Source organism: Lepisosteus platostomus, unplaced genomic scaffold, assembly GCF_059453375.1.
Source record: "Lepisosteus platostomus isolate fLepPlt1 unplaced genomic scaffold, fLepPlt1.hap1 Scaffold_65_H1, whole genome shotgun sequence".
Taxonomy (NCBI): domain Eukaryota; kingdom Metazoa; phylum Chordata; class Actinopteri; order Semionotiformes; family Lepisosteidae; genus Lepisosteus; species Lepisosteus platostomus.
Window position 1 is genome coordinate 193,071 of NW_028291679.1, and position 11,449 is coordinate 204,519.

Below are 11,449 nucleotides of genomic sequence, written 5' to 3' on the forward strand. Positions count from 1 at the left end.
CAAGTGCACCTCACCGTACCCGGCCACCTCTTCATCATACAGCTGCCAGCACACCTGACCATGCAAGGCCACCACTGCGTCACACAGATGCCAGCGCACCTCAACATACCAGGCCACCACTGCGTCACACCACACAGCTGCCAGCGCACCTCAAAGTACCCGGCCACCAATGCGTCACACCACACAGCTGCCAGCGCACCTCACCGTGCCAAGCCACCACTGCGTCACACAGCTGCCAGCACACCTCACCGTACCAGACCACAGCTGCGTCACACATCTACCAGCGCACCTCACCATGCCCAGCCACCACTGCATCACACAGCTGCCACCACTGCGTCAGACCACACACGAAGTAGGTCATCGGGCCAACAGTATACAAACATTACAGCTCAAGTGCTTTTGTATCTGAACGCTTTTAGGTAAGTAATTTAGCAGCTGCGGTATTAATAATGATTTTAATGGCAAATTCAATTGCAGGTAAAATAAAAATGGCGGATAACTTTCTTTCTAGCTTCGTGAAGCGGTCGCACCATATTATACATATATACCATAATAAGAAACATAATATGTACAGTAGAATTTTTCACTTTAAGCTGGCATTATCCAGAACCGGGTCAGGGCCCGGACCCGGACCGTGCAGTGTGGTCCGTCGGCCTTCTAAAGATGTTTAGGAGATCGAGGCACCCTTGGATTTGATTAGAAACTTGCATAATTTCTTAACTTGACCCCATTATCTTAAAAAAAACGGCCAGGCCCAGACCAAAGCATGAAGGCTGAGAGGATCGGGGGACTCTCATTTTTGGTCACAGCGTACAGTAGTAGATCAGTAACCTCTGTTTATCGTGATAACCTTTAATTATTTTCCAGTACTTTTTCAATGATAAAACATTGTCTCGCCAGTTTTGCTAAAGATACGGTTTTAGTGTTTACGCATAAATTTGTAAGCCGTAGGTTTAAATCTCGTGGTCTTATTTTCTGCATTTTCAGCGTAAGGGAAGGCGCTCGTTTGCGATTTACGCGCTGAATATTGTAAGCAGAGGAGCCTTAAGGCACAGCCTCGCCTTAACACCATCGTTTGCATTGTCATTGTCATCCAGAAAAGCAGTCGTAAGAAAATGAATCTGTGGCGGCTCCGAACATTAAAAAAACTATATCTAGACTGCAAATACATCCCAATCTTACTATCAACACGTTTTAAGAGCCCTCTCCTTTCCACCGGTATACAAGCTAAGAGAGAAATGTTGGAAATCCCATCTGAAGTAGCCCTCGTCTCAGCTTCGGAGCTGTGAGCGATGGGGATCATAATTAAAAGGGGTACAGTTACTTTGAAAATGTGTATGTGATACTTAAATTTAAATAAAATAAAAAGATAAATTATATAACACAGACTGCTATCTATGTCCATGTGTTTAAGACGTATGAATCGGTTTTAAAACAGGCACACCCCTTCTCACAAATCCGACTGGAGTCTCAGTCCGTCGTCGCGATGAATTAGGAGCTCAGATGTAGGCTAAGTGATTGCAATTTACTTATTTAAAAGAACCACTTCAAATCAAAAGGGAGACATTTTGTAATGGTAGTTATCGTATTATACAGTATACGTAATTGTAGATATACAGTACATAAAGGGTATGAATAGGTGTGAGCTTTTACTGTATATTTAATGTTTTATCTGACCCATTTGTAGAAACCGCCTACTCAGATTTAGTTAAGTGGTCTGCCACCATAAAGACAGAAAAATATAATGACACCCTGTTACATTAACTGTAAAATAAACGCCGTAACTGCGGCCATATGAAAATTTGGATAAAGATTATACAAACATCCTAAGGAGCTCTATGACATATGAGCGTCGAAATAATGGTTGGTGACCTGACGTAACATTGCTCCCTGAATTACGTGATCTGTATATACCCAAATACAGATATATCACATAGGGAGATGCAGTCAAACATTGCATTGCTATAGTCGTGGTGAACTATTTCTCCACTGTTTAAAACTTGTTTGGTAAGTGTCATCAAATATGCTTGTCAATTTGTAGCGAAATCGATATACTGTATCATAATCCTTCAGCTATCTATAATGTAGTGAAACGGCTAATTAATATTGATAAATTCCCTTATTCACAGTGACTTTTGCTCAAACCCCTGTTGCATAATGTGTTAATTTTATATAAAAAACATTTATATCATAGATATAATACAAGCTTTGAAATGAAATAGTACATTTCCAGGTTTCAGTTAAACATTTTTAAAAAAGCTCATGACTTTAAGCATTCTGAACATTGAGAATGTTATTTGGGAAACAAATGTTTATTATAATGTTTATGTTTAGGATCTGTCTCCTACTGAGTCAGCATGCAGCATTCAACACCATTAGGTTTAATATTAAAACGTTGTGTATTTCCTGAATTGTTTTTTTTATTCTTTTCTATTAGACCATACTAGACTGTGCAGGATATCATTTATTTGCCATTTTTGCCTTTTCCAGATACCTGGGAAACAAAGTTCATATCTCATTTGCCAATGGAGCCCAGTCCTAAGCCTGGTGCTCTGTCCCCCTCCCCGAAGGACACAGACTCGAATCGACCCGCGCCCTTAAGGCGACAGGATCTGATCTCCACGTACTGCCCGCCTCCCAAGATACAGCTTCTGAAGGACACCTTCCAAGAGAAACTGATGCAGGAAAAGGAGAAAAAAATGATCGCCATGTACAATCGGCGACAGGAGGCAGCTCTACAGAAGATGAGAAAATGTTTCCAATATGTCAAATACGCTGCGGAGAAGAAGACGGGGAACAGCTATCGCTTCCAAGCCCAACAGGGCCCCGAGAAGAACATTGTGGGGTATGATCGGTCTTACCCCCTGAAGCCTATGGGTAACAGGAAAGTCTCCGGCCCTGGTGAGGTTCGGGCTGTGGACCGCCCGGAAGCACAGAGTGATTCCTTGTTTGCCCCCACCCCGCCTCAGGATGGTCATGAGAGGCCCTGCGAGAGGCCGGGCAGGAGGGGCTCAAGAGTACGCAAACCTAAGGACAGGACTGTCCTCCCCATGGTGGCGACCCCTCCAGGGCAATGCCCTTCTCATACCAATGGGAAGGAGCACTTTCAGTTGCAAGAGGAGCTACGAAAAGTGGCCGAGGCAGAGGCCGCGCTGAAGGAGGAGCATCGCCGGAGGGAGGCCAGTCTGCAGGATGAGATGCGCCAGAAGGAGGTTATGATGAAGGACGAGATTCGCCAGAGGGAGGCCATGATGCAGGCGAAGCTCTTCAGAGCTCAGGAGGAGCTGAGGATGGTTTAGAGAGAGATGGAAGACTCCAGAGAGGTGGCCGGAAGGGAAAATAGAGGACTCCTGACCCGAAGTTAGACACTCCTGGCGAGGCAGAGCGAGCTTTGCCCCAGAGGACCGTGGGCCAACCACCGCTCTAAGGCCGTGCCTCTTCTGACCTGCAGAATGGAGAAGCAAAAAGCCTTCACTCCAAGGAAAGCCCTTCCTATCAGAGGAGGCAACCTTGATTATGGTTCTCCAATGGAAGACGGCGGATGCGCAGAATCGCACTTTCCCTCTGTGCTTTCCCATCAGGAGAGACGTCAAGTGAGCCCTTGCAGCCGTGGGCTAGAAGACGTCCCCTGTGGAAGGAGAAAGTATCTCAAGAAAGCAAGACTCCCTGAAAGCGACGTGTCAGCGGCACAGGCCGCGCAGGCCCACTTCAGAAATAACACCTCATGTCTGGATGAACAAACTCTGTCAGTGGAAAACAGATATTTGTCCCCTACAAGTCTGATCTGCCCTACCGCTGAGCAATTTCCATATGAGAATGGCCAGAGTGGAAACCCTCAGCTGGTGCCCTGTGAACTGTGTCACAGGAAGTTTGCTGTAGAGAGGCTGGAGAAACACAGCAAGATCTGCAAAAAGCTTCAGAATTCAAAGAGGAAGGTTTTTGACTCTTTCAAGCACAGGGCCAAGGGAACAGAACTGGAGACATACATCCATAAGAAGAAGCAAAGGCACATTTGCCAGACAGAATAAATGGGTTTTAGTGACTTCTGAATTCTGTTGTAAAAATCTACATGAGATATCAAGCAAATAGCACTCACAGGAAACAATACCATAACTAAATTGTACTCTCTACCCAATGACCTGAAAGGTAGCCCCAGAAAGCTAAGTTATTACTGTATTGATATTTTCTTGCCTTGTGAATGGTTTGTGACCAGACTGTGTACACAGTGCTAGTCTGGACTTTTTCTGGAAGCTGTTTTATTGGTTTCATTTCCTGTTCCCAGCTGAGAAAGAACAACTGGAGGCAGAAGCACAAGGATTTCATTCGGAGCATCAAACAGGCCAGGGAGGTGCAGCAGGTGATCACGCAAGGAGGGAAGGTTGTGAACCTGCCCCAGCCCCCCGCGAATCCAAACCCCGACTACGTGCCCTGCCCTCACTGCGGCCGGCGCTTTGCCCCCAGGCCGGCACAGAGGCACATCCCCAAGTGTCAGCACATCAGGAGCCGCCCTCCTCCTCCTCCTCCTCGCAGATGAAAACTGATGTGAAGAAGAGTAAAAGAGTCATGATCTTGGCTCACGAGTCATGTCCTGCTTTTTCTTTATAGAAATATATTTAGCACAGTTCATCCGTATGATGATAAAAAAAATGTTACCTTGTTTTAATAAAATGATTTTTTTTTTGGTGGACTGGTGTTTGCGTAGCTGTGGTTATTTCAGTTTTTCTCTTATCATTCATACACCTTGACCTCCTAAAAATAATTTTTCAACCTGGAACGTACAATTAGCAGGCAATAGAACAGGTCACATTGGTCTTCGAACCATCAAAAAGTAGTATTCACACATTCTCTGCATCAATTTTCCTTAAAAACAACTGAAAAAGCAAGGTAAAGAGTGATTGATTTTTTTAATGAAAGTTATTTGATTTAATTTATTTAATTTTCATAATATTTGAAATATGTTGGGATTAATGTGACTCAATATTATCTGCAGCTCTTACACTCCAGGCACCTGATAAAGTGGAACGCAGTGTCTTTGCCTTACATGGCGCTCAGCTCTTCCTCAATCCCAGCAGAAGCAGCAGCCTCCGGGTCTTGCCTCATGCACAGCTTAAAATGCAACACCGAGTAATACAACAAACAACAGGGAAAACCAATCACGATCAGACACATCCGTTGATTGCTGGCTCTCAGTAAAGGGACATTGCTGTGGTCCACGCATGAATCTGTTTTCTAAGTGCCTTATCCAATACAGTGTTGAGGCCAGTTTTCCCAGAAGCCAATTAAAGGGGAACACACAATAACTTGTAAAACCTCCAATTTACATCACAAAATAGACTACATTTCAAGGTTAAAGAATTACCATGTTCTGCGATTCAGAACGAGGCAGCAAAACTTCCTGTAATCTGATGTGGCCCTATGACATTGTAAAGGAGCAGGCTTGTGAATACATCTCGTTTAATCCAATGGAAATATTGCTCTCAACTTTTTTACGTTTTTGCCAATAAATAATATTACATTGTTAACTCTGCATAAAGAACCTTGGAATGGAACGTTTTTTGCAGTGAAATGTTTGCTGCATAACCTATACCTTTTCTCTCCTACATCACATTGCATTAGTCATTACAGTGATTAGTGAGCAGGAAGGGCTGCATCACATCGCAATTTGTGTGGAACTTGAATGCGAATTTGTTACAACTTCGCATAACGTACAGTACTTACATAACTTACAGTACTTTCACAAAATTTATGATTTTGTGCTCAATTTTGAGTTTGTAAAGTTTTTCTATAATGTCAATGATTTTATTTTGTGACTGAAATTAAATACTTTTGTGTCTGCAAAATTGGGACTGTAGTTCCACCTTAACCTACTAGTACTGTATGTCTTTGGACTGTGGGAAGAAACTGGAGCACCTGGAAGAAATCCACACAAATGAAGGGAGAACATACAATTCCATCCAGACTGCACCCCAGGAATTGAACCCAGGACCCCAGCTCTGTGAACCACAGTGCCACCTCATTGCTATAGTCACTATAATTAATGTCAAAACTCATTTGCAAATGAGCAGCCTGGGATCCAAAAGGATCAAGACAAGGATCCAAACAAAGCACTATCCCAAAGCTTGGCTTTGTACAGTATATCATACAGGGCTTGATGCAGAAGGCAGATAATCTAAGTCCATGCAATAATTGCTAAGGGAAAGTGACTTTTTGTTTTTGGAGGGAAGTCACTCAACATGGAGCTGTGTTAGTGAAATGATTGTTCTGATGTACGGCTGATGTCCAAACACTGTAAACATGATTGTGTATGCAATCGCACTCCCGAGCTCCATTGGGTATGGTTAAAATAACTTTTTATAGTTCATCACATTCAAAGTGTGTGTACCTGATGAAAGTGTAACACGCATTTGGAGGAGTTATTCAGGATTTTCTTTCATTCAACTATTTCAAGACCCATTATTTTCAGATGTTGTAGTATACGTGAATAATGAAAGGCCTTCATATTACACAATGAAGGAATGACTTTGCAGGTGTGAAGAATAAAAGATTAATTCAGCTCACTTTGGGGAGTTTCACAATGGCCCTCCTTATAGAAATGTGGGTTTGATTAAAGGAGTGAAGAAAAAGCACTGAATAATATTTGCTTCTGTAAACGTAATCATCTCAAAATATGGTTGAAGAAATGAAAGAAATTGAAGAAGGTTAAACATAATCCAAAACGTATAAGGTCAATTTAAGTACAACCAGAATTCTAGTGTTTATGCAATGCATCTGTGGGTTGATATGAAATACGGCCGTACTTAAACTAAACGAGGTTATCGAGAGCATATTCCGAGTACGGCTGTGGCCAGTTGTACTGTGAACTGCGAGGACCGTATCTTATCCTGAACTGGCTGTGCGAATACCGTCCTCTGCTGGCAGAAGGCATAGATTACAACGGCACTGTATTGGCGATTAGTCCTATTGCTAGAATATTGAAACAACAAGGAGTCCGCGGAGTCAAGCAATGCTGAATAAACAAGTACCTGAAATTCAATAGGATTTTGTGTATTGATTACAAATAGGTGTGGAATTCTCATGTACAGTGGTATTCATGGATTCCTTACACAAGCAGCCGTTGTTATGATACTTTCGTAATCTGAATATAAATCTGTTATCTACTTAAAACTGTAATTATTGAATAGATTAATGTCTTTGAAATGCTTCATTAACTGGGCAGTTTCCATGTTTGGAAATGTTTTTATTTTGATTGCTGATTGCTAGATACTGTATGTTTAATAGGCATGCTGTTAATATTTTCTACAAGAGCCAAATAAGACAGTTATGCTGTAGTAAGTTCTATATAAGTTATATAACATAAGTTATATTTTGTTCTGAGGTCAATTTGAATCTCATACTAAATTACTGGTGTCCTTTTATCTGAGAAACACTACCTGATTGATCACCTGATGCCTAGAAATTAGCATGCACAGTAGCCCAGCGTTTAGCATTGCTAGCTCACAGTGCTGAGGCCCTGGGTACACTTCTGGACCTGGGGTGCTATCTGTATGGAGCTTGTATGTTCTCCCCATGTTTGCATGAGTTTGCTTTGGGTGCTCCGGCTTCCTCCCACAGTTCAAAGAACTACTGGTAGGTTAATTGGCTTCTGGGATAATTGGTGAGTGTCTGTGTCTTCCCTGCATTGGACTACCATCCAGTCCCAGGTATCTCCTGCTTATTACTTTCTGAGGCTCTGGCTCCCCCGTGCCCCGCGACCCCCTGACCCCCTGACCCTGAATTGGATGAAGCGGTTAGAAAATGGGTGGTTTCTGTTATGCTCTGGTCATGCTCTGCCATAGCAACAACTTGTAAAAAATGCAGATGCTAGGATTTAACTCAAAGAAGGAGCTCAGAGCACTGTGTTGGCATCACTGTACAGGTGTCCGGTTTGTTTTAGAACATGTGCTAAAATCTTATTTACTAACTTCTAGACTTTTTACCCCCCATATCAGTCTGCAGGTGCACAGTGGTCTGTGGACACCCTCCTTGCTCTGTCGTAAAAGAGGAAATAAAAAGCAACTGGTTTTGACTTTAATGCACTGAGACTGTGGAACTCACAGAACTCTCTTGTCAGAAAGGCAGCTTCTAACAGCTTTTAAGTGAAGACTAAGAACACTTTTCTATTTTATTAAAATAGATTATATATGTTTTGTTTAAATATATGTTATAAATGTTAAAACGACAGCTCGTATAAGCTTGTATTTTTACCTTTCGATCATTTTTATAATTGCTTTGAGTTGCTTTTACCATGATAAACAGTACAAAATATGAGGTGTTGAACTTGTCAAGAGTTTTAAAGCGCTTTATGACGTAAAGTGTGATGACAGTCCTTGGCGGTCTATGTAACAATTCTTCTTGAAGTAGGTCATCGGGCCAACAGTATACAAACATTACAGCTCAAGTGCTTTTGTATCTGAACGCTTTTAGGTAAGTTATTTAGCAGCTGCGGTATTAATAATGATTTTAATGGCAAATTCAATTGCAGGTAAAATAAAAATGGCGGATAACTTTCTTTCTAGCTTCGTGAAGCGGTCGCGCTATATTATACATATATACCATAATAAGAAACATAATATGTACAGTAGAATTTTTCACTTTAAGCTGGCATTATCCAGAACCGGGTCAGGGCCCGGACCCGGACCGTGCAGTGTGGTCCGTCGGCCTTCTAAAGATGTTTAGGAGATCGGGGCGCCCTTGGATTTGATTAGAAACTTGCATAATTTCTTAACTTGACCCCATTATCTTAAAAAAAACGGCCAGGCCAAGACCAAAGCATGAAGGCTGCGAGGATCGGGGGACTCTCATTTTTGGTCACAGCGTACAGTAGTAGATCAGTAACCTCTGTTTATCGTGATAACCTTTAATTATTTTCCAGTACTTTTTTAAATGATAAAACACATTGTCTCGCCAGTTTTGCTAAAGATACGGTTTTAGTGTTTACGCATAAATTTGTAAGCCGTAGGTTTAAATCTCGTGGTCTTATTTTCTGCATTTTCATCGTAAGGGAAGGCGCTCGTTTGCGATTTACGCGCTGAATATTGTAAGCAGAGGAGCCTTAAGGCACAGCCTCGCCTTAACACCATCGTTTGCATTGTCATTGTCATCCAGAAAAGCAGTCGTAAGAAAATGAATCTGTGGCGGCTCCGAACATTAAAAAAACTATATCTAGACTGCAAATACATCCCAATCTTACTATCAACACGTTTTAAGACCCCTCTCCTTTCCACCGGTATACAAGCTAAGAGAGAAATATTGGAAATCCCATCTGAAGTAGCCCTCGTCTCACCTTCGGAGCTGTGAGCGATGGGGATCATAATTAAAAGGGGTACAGTTACTTTGAAAATGTGTATGTGATACTTAAATTTAAATAAAATAAAAAGATAAATTATATAACACAGACTGCTATCTATGTCCATGTGTTTAAGACGTATGAATCGGTTTTAAAACAGGCACACCCCTTCTCACAAATCCGACTGGAGTCTCAGTCCGTCGTCGCGATGAATTAGGAGCTCAGATGTAGGCTAAGTGATTGCAATTTACTTATTTAAAAGAACCACTTCAAATCAAAAGGGAGACATTTTGTAATGGTAGTTATCGTATTATAGTATACGATAACTGTATACGTAGTATACGTAATTGTAGATATACAGTACATAAAGGGTATGAATAGGTGTGAGCTTTTACTGTATATTTAATATTTTATCTGACCCACTTGTAGAAACCGCCTACTCAGATTTATTTAAGTGGTCTGCCACCATAAAGACAGAAAAATATAATGACACCCTGTTACATTAACTGTAAAATAAACGCCGTAACTGCGGCCATATGAAAATTTGGATAAAGATTATACAAACATCCTAAGGAGCTCTATGACATATGAGCGTCGTAATAATGGTTGGTGACCTGACGTAACAGTGCTCCCTGAATTACGTGATCTGTATATACCCAAATACAGATATATCACATAGGGAGATGCAGTCAAACATTGCATTGCTATCGTCGTGGTGAACTATTTCTCCGCTGTTTAAAACTTGTTTGGTAAGTGTCATCAAATATGCTTGTCAATTTGTAGCGAAATCGATATACTGTATCATAATCCTTCAGCTATCTATAATGTAGTGAAACGGCTAATTAATATTGATAAATTCCCTTATTCACAGTGACTTTTGCTCAAACCCCTGTTGCATAATGGGTTAATTTTATATAAAAAAACATTTATATCATAGATATAATACAAGCTTTGAAATGAAATAGCACATTTCCAGGTTTCAGTTAAACATTTTTAAAAAAGCTCATGACTTTAAGCATTCTGAACATTGAGAATGTTATTTGGGAAACAAATGTTTATTATAATGTTTATGTTTAGGATCTGTCTCCTACTGAGTCAGCATGCAGCATTCAACACCATTAGGTTTAATATTCAAAAGTTGTGTATTTCCTGAATTGTTTTTTTTTTATTCTTTTCTATTAGACCATACTAGACTGTGCAGGATATCATTTATTTGCCATTTTTGCCTTTTCCAGATACCTGGGAAACAAAGCTCATATCTCATTTGCCAATGGAGCCCAGTCCTAAGCCTGGTGCTCTGTCCCCCTCCCCGAAGGACACAGACTCGAATCGACCCGCGCCCTTAAGGCAACAGGATCTGATCTCCACGTACTGCCCGCCTCCCAAGATACAGCTTCTGAAGGACACCTTCCAAGAGAAACTGATGCAGGAAAAGGAGAAAAAAATGATCGCCATGTACAATCGGCGGCAGGAGGCAGCTCTACAGAAGATGAGAAAATGTTTCCAATATGTCAAATACGCTGCGGAGAAGAAGATGGGGAACAGCTATCGCTTCCAAGCCCAACAGGGCCCCGAGAAGAACATTGTGGGGTATGATCGGTCTTACCCCCTGAAGCCTATGGGTAACAGGAAAGTCTCCGGCCCTGGTGAGGTTCGGGCTGTGGACCGCCCGGACGCACAGAGTGATTCCTTGTTTGCCCCCACCCCGCCTCAGGATGGTCATGAGAGGCCCTGCGAGAGGCCGGGCAGGAGGGGCTCAAGAGTACGCAAACCTAAGGACAGGACTGTCCTCCCCATGGTGGCGACCCCTCCAGGGCAATGCCCTTCTCATGCCAATGGGAAGGAGCACTTTCAGTTGCAAGAGGAGCTACGAAAAGTGGCCGAGGCAGAGGCCGCGCTGAAGGAGGAGCATCGCCGGAGGGAGGCCAGCCTGCAGGATGAGATGCGCCGGAAGGAGGCCATGATGAAGGACGAGATTCACCAGAAGGAGGCCATGATGCAGGCGAAGCTCTTCAGAGCTCAGGAGGAGCTGAGGATGGTTCCGAGAGAGATGGAAGACTCCAGAGAGGTGGCCGGAAGGGAAAATAGAGGCGAGGCAGAGCGAGCTTTGCCCCAGAGGACCAT